Source organism: Silurus meridionalis, chromosome 20, assembly GCF_014805685.1.
Source record: "Silurus meridionalis isolate SWU-2019-XX chromosome 20, ASM1480568v1, whole genome shotgun sequence".
NCBI classification, from domain to species: Eukaryota; Metazoa; Chordata; class Actinopteri; order Siluriformes; family Siluridae; genus Silurus; species Silurus meridionalis.
In genome coordinates, this window is record NC_060903.1 from 12,529,524 (window position 1) to 12,535,874 (window position 6,351).

The window sequence follows — 6,351 nt, forward strand, 5'->3', positions numbered from 1 at the left end:
GCAGAATTAATAGTTCCAAATAAATTCTGGGATTGTCAGTAGTGATGGGAAGATCAGATCGTATTAGTGACTTGGTTCTTTCTAAATTCCTTAATCAAAATGAACGAGGAAGAGGAAGACTGTTGTGGTGGATGTTATAGACACAACAAGGTGTCTTCGAATTAAACTAATAATTATTATTATATGACCATATAAATCACAATGTTTACAGCTGGGCTTTTTACAACCAATAAACAAAAACTGAAGTAGTAATGCTACTACTAGTACTACTACTATTAATAATAATAATAATAATAATAATACAAAATAAATAAAATAATCATAAAAATAAAAAGAAGAGGAAGAAAAACGACGTTCGCCGTTCCTCCAGCCCGATAGGGGGCGGTAGGGTACAAATCACAATGCCCAACTTACATAAAAACTTAAAGAACAAGAATAAAGAGGAGTATAAAATTGAGTGGTAATGCTCCTTGTGGTTTGATCTGATGTTCATCTCCCTGCAAGCGAAGCGGTTTATTTGAGCAGAGTTTATTAGCGCTGCTGACAGTAGAAACGGAAATCAGGAATGTGAGTTGTTTATGCAGATGTTTTCTAGGCGGCGGGGATCCCAGTCTGCTCTCAGGTTAGACTTTAGAATGGAAACTTTTGCGCCATTTTTTACGTTTCTTTTCTCTCATTTCTTATGTTTTACAGACTCTCTGAAAATCGCAATTACGTGCGGAAGAAGTGCAGCTGATTTACCGGTACACACTCCCCAGCCCTGAAGTGCGACCTTCCGAAAACACTGATTAACGAGAAACCAGTGAGTTCGGGTGTTTGAGGGGTTCAGGTTGTGCGCACGCGCGGGTGTTCGAGGGTGTGTGCGCGCGCGCGCGAGGGGAAGGGGTGTGCGAGGGGGAGTACTGACTGAGCAGTGATGTAAATATACTGTGATTGATGTGTAAGTCAATAATAATTACTTACACTCTAATGATAGTTTCTACACTTGAACTGAGCTCAGACAGTGCTTTCTTTGGTTGTACATCTGAGAGCTGTGTGTGTGTGTGTGTGTGTGTGTGTGTGTGAGAGGGGGGAAAGGGTGCAGCTGTGCAAGGGGAAGGGGTGTGTGTGGCCAGGTGTTTTTGAGGGTGTGTGTGCGAGGGAAGGTGTGTGAGTGTGGGTGTTTTGTGGGTGTGTGCGAGGGGAAGGGGTGTGTGCGAGGGGGAGTACTGACTGAGCAGTGATGTAAATATACTGTGATTGATGTGTAAGTCAATAATAATTGCTTACACTCTAATGATAGTTTCTACACTTGAACTGAGCTCAGAGGGTGCTTTCTTTGGTTGTACATTTAAATTTGGTGCAACCAATTTGTCACCATTTTCCAATGTTTGTGCTCTTTTCTTCCCACCCAGGATTGACCAGCTGTGCACGTATTCCACTCGTCATTGTTTCTCCACCAAGGATTCAAGGAGTGCTATGATCCTGTATTGTATAATTTATATACTGAATAAAAGTTTTTAAAATATTAATGGCTGTTGCTCATTTTAATATAGAACATTAGTTCTGATTAAGATACTTACATGGTGCATCTATCGGCAGGTTCTTGAGTGTGCAGCACACTGCATTAAGTGATGAGAGAATGAGCTTTTCATGGTGGCTGTCGAAGTAATGGTTCACTGTATATACTGTTTTTCATAAACCTATAAAGCTGCCATCAGGCGACTGAGTTTACAGAAATGTACACGGATGCATTAGGTTAGAAAGGATCATGCAATATCTAGCAGTCGCTTTATTTCTGAGATTGGTCGTGCATTTCACACTTAGGCCTTCAGTGGTGTCCTACCTGAACCGATGTCTGAGAATGAATGCTATTATTCAAGCAACAAACACAATTCAACAAGTCTCCTTTCAATGCAGCCACAGCTGTACTCCACTTATACACATCTGTAGCAAAAGCATTAATATTAACCGTATAAAAATGATCCGAGGTTTTCAGTGCATTATGCTTTTCCTGGGGATTTTTAAGTAATCATAACAGTCTATGTAGTTTCTGAGATCTCTGCAGTATCAGTACCTTCTTTAAAAACTTGTATACAACCTGACACTTGTCTTCTGCCCCCTATTGGACTTTTCAATGCCCTGCAGTCAATAGCTTTAGGTCTCTTTTCCAATATGGCTGCCTTCATGCACTGACTTGCTAATTTATGTTACTCATTTTTTTAATATGAATATGTACCTTTTTGTTTTAAGCAGCTAATTAATTTATATTTATTAGAGTGGTATAGTAAAATCCTGTTGAAAATATGTAATATGTAACAAATCCAATACAGCAGATATATAGTTTAATTTAGCTTAGTCATCACTGCTGTATTTCATGATACAATCATACCTGCCCCAATGCAAAATGCATTTTTTTTTTTATTATTTATTCGACTAATTAAAAATTAAAATGTCATCTTCGAATAAATTAATCCATTTTAGTGGAAATGAAATATTTATATTTGATTTTTGTACAGAAAATCTAAGGTACCTGGATAATATTTGGCATAAATTTTCAGTAAAAACAATCAAATGATTATTAGAATCTACATGTTGTATTTACCAATACAGAAAATAATTTGAGAATACACAAACATTAGTTTTTATTTTTATATGTATTTTCAGATTTAAATAAAATACTCATTAGCATGCTTGTGGATGGCACTTCAAGTGACTCCGTTATGGGAAGATGAGGATGATGATGAAGAGGAGTGGACTTTCCAACCACAATAAACAGTCTTTGTTTTTGTTATAGAATAAACATTGTTGTGGGCAGTAAATTGCCTTAAATGTCCAAAGTATTGAGTATGATGCAAAAAATTATTTTATAGGTTAAAATACCCAGTAAACTCTTCAATTATTTCATGTCAGGCTTTCCAGGTTTAAGGCAAATTGTGTGGGGGGTTTTTTGGAAATTGTGCAGGAAAGAAATAATATATGGTTTTAATGAAAAAGATTTAAAAGCTTTGGTTTGGCTGACCTTTTCTCATGATGTCCAGATTTCCATCAAATCAATTTCTTTCAGCTTCAAGCCACATATTTAATCTAACAAAGGCCTGCATTGTTGATTTCTGCTGTCTTTTCAGCAATATGTGCTGTGACCGCTGTGATTTATCATCCCTACACTGGCTACCTGTTAAGTTTCGAATCGACCACAAACTACAAAGCCCTAAATGGTTTAGCTCCCATGTATCTATCCAGTCTTCTAACACGCTACAATCCATCACGTTTCTTGAGATCTCAAAACTTCGGACTTCTAGTAGTTCCTACAATAGCAAAGTCCACTAAAGGTGGTAGAGCATTTCTTACATTTAGCTCCTAAACTTTGAAATAGTCTCCAGTACATCTGATCACATGCACATAATCAACTTGTGCTTGTTAATATTATGAACAGCAGGTACACTTATTCCTCTTCACTACTTCTCTTTCTCCACCCATCCCGAGGCATCCAGAGGTTGCTCCAGCTCCAGTCACGTCCCACCTCATGAAGATTGTGGACCTTTAAAGAAGTAGATGTAGAATTAGAAGTAGTAGAAGTAGAAACATCCGGAAAACCATCTAGAGACGTACCAGTGCCATTTGGATTTCACTTCATGTGGAGTTTTGACATAAGACCTCTTTGAGTGTTTAAAGGCTCTGGCATGGAGAAGCTGGTGTTTCTCAGTACCCCCTGCTTCCATAATCTCAAATGACTGTATAAGACTGTAGAAAGAACATTACTCATTCTTACATTTAAGTGCTCATGTTAGTTCTCACTCTCCAGTGTTCTGTATTGTTTAAAGACTATAATCACACTCTTGATGTCACCCAAATGAGGATGGGTTCCCCTTTTGAGTCTGGTTCCACTCAAGGTTTCTTCCTCATAACAGCTAAGCGAGTTTTTCCTTGCCACAGTCGCCACGGCTGCTCATCAGGGATAAATACACACCATTCAACTTAACTGTTGATTTCTGTAAAGCTGCTTTGCGACAATGTCTGTTGTGAAAAGCGCTATAGAAATAAACTTGACGGCTGAAAACTCTTTTTTTGTTATTATTTAATACAATTTCATGGACAAAAAAATATATTAAAATGTAAGTCAGTTATTCTGAACGAGTTTGGCCACTGTACCGTTTACAGGGGGAAGAAAAGTCAAACATGTCTATAGGCAATGGAAGTTTGCCAGTAATTGAGTGGCTAATAAGCCAATTATTTAGCATGATTGTTTTTATACTAAATAGAGACAGCAGGGAAAAAGTGTAGGAAAGTGGATGTTCGGGTTGGTACTTTAAATGTTGGCACTATGACTGGTAAAGGGTGAGAGGTAGCTTATATGATAGAGAGGAGAAAGGTAGATATGTGTTGTTTAGGAGACTAAGTGGAAAGGTAGTAAGGCCAGGAACATTGGAGGTGGAGGTTTAAACTGTTCTTTCATGGTGTGGATGGAAAGAGAAATGATGTTGGGGTGATTCTAAAGGAAGAGTACAGTAAAAGTGTAGTGGAGGTGAGGAGCGTTTCTGATAGGGTGATAAACGTGAATCTGGAAGTTGAAGAGGTTATGATAAATGTCATCAGTGCCTATGCTCCACAAGTGGGTTGTGAGACGGAGGAGAAGGAGAAATTCTGGAGTGAGTTAGATGAAGTGGTAGAAGGTGTACCTAAGAATGAACGATTGGTGATTGGGGCAGATTTCAATGGGCATGTAGGTGAAGGGAACAGAGGTGATGAGGAGGTGATGGTAGGTATGGCTTTAAGGAGAGGAATCTGGAAGGGCAGATGGTGGTAGATTTCTTTCTAAAGGGATGGAAATGGCAGTGGTAAACACTTATTTTAAGAAGAAGGAGAAGCATAGGGTGACATACAAAAGTGGAGGAAGGTGCACACAGGTGGACTATGTTCTATGTAGGAGATGCAATCTGAAGGAGATTGGCGAATGTACGGTGTTGGCAAAGAAGTTGGACACTAAGGAAGGAGAAAAGGATTTGTACCGATTGGTCAGGCAGAGGGAACAAGCTGGGAAGGATGTACTGCAAGTTAGAGCAATAAAGGAAAAAGATGAAAATGTGTTGGCTAGTGAGGCAAATGTGTGTTGAGAAGATGAAGGGAGTATTTTGAGCAGCTGATAAATGAGGAAAATGAAAGAGAGCGAGAGAGCGAGAGAGAGAGAGAGAGAGAGAGAGAGAGAGAGAGAGAAGGTTAAAGGTTGTGGAGTTAGTGAAGCAGGAAGTGGATAGGATTAGTAAGGAAGTGAGAGCAGCTCTTAAGAGGATGAGGTCGGGTGGACCAGATGACATACTGGTAGAAGCATGGAGCTGTTTAGGAGAGATGGCAGTGGAGTTTTTAACCATTTACATTTACATTCACATTTGCGCCATTTAGCAGACGCCCTTATCCAGAGCGACTTACAAAAGTGCTTTGTGTCTCTAGCAATGAATAAATCTACACTGGTATGCAAGATTACAAACTTAATAGAAATATAACTCTTGAATTCTACAAAGCAAACTTGGAAAGTGTTTCAGGAAGAGGTAGGTCTTCAATCGTCGCTTGAAGATAACCAGGCACTCCGCTGTACTAACATCTAGGGGAAGTTCATTCCACCACCTCGGTGCCAGAACAGAGAAGAGCCTTGAAGTATACTTACCTCTCATTCTGGGAGAAGGTGGTACCAGTTGAGCAGTGCTGGAGGATCTCAGACAGCGTGGTGCAGTGCGAGATGTGCTGAGGTTTCTTAGGTAAGATGATGCTTGTCCATTTTTGTCCTTGTAGGCAAGCATCAGTGTTTTGAATCTGATACGTGCAGCTACTGGAAGCCAGTGAAGGGAGCGCAGCAGTGTGGTTGTGTGGGAGAACTTGGGCAGATTGAACACAAGTCGTGCAGTTGCATTTTGGATCATTTGCAATGGACGAATAGCGTTCAGGGGAAGACTTGCCAGCAGAGAGTTGCAGTAGTTGAGTCTTGAAATGACAAAAAACTGAACAAGCACCTGGGCAGCCTGTGTGGACAGAAATCGTCAAATCCTTCGGATGTTGTAGAGAAGAAATCGACAGGAACGAGCCACATTAGCGACTTGTGGGAGGAAGGACAGTTCATTGTCCATAGTTACCCCAAGGTAACGAGCAGTGGCTGAAGAGGAGAGCAGAGAGTCATGAAGTGTTAACCAGGTTGTTTGGAAGATCAGAGGATGCCTGAGGAATGAAGAAGGAGTATGCTGGTACCAATCTTTAAGAATAAGGAAGATGTGCAGACCTGCAGTAACTACAGGGAAATAAAGTTGATTAGTCACACCATGAAGATATGGGAAATAGTAGTGGAAGCCAGGCTGATAGAAGAGGTGACCATCTGTGAGGAAC

The 6,351-nt window shown here is 40.0% G+C and overlaps 1 long non-coding RNA gene across 1 annotated transcript; it reads left to right on the forward strand.

Moving 5' to 3' along the window:
• Nucleotides 1-429: 429 nt before the first annotated feature.
• LOC124403039 lies at nt 430-1,511 on the forward strand. The gene is made up of 3 exons (XR_006928821.1): nt 430-622; nt 694-802; nt 1,395-1,511. It is a non-coding gene; the product is annotated as an uncharacterized LOC124403039 (long non-coding RNA).
• The last annotated feature ends 4,840 nt before the right edge of the window (nt 1,512-6,351 follow it).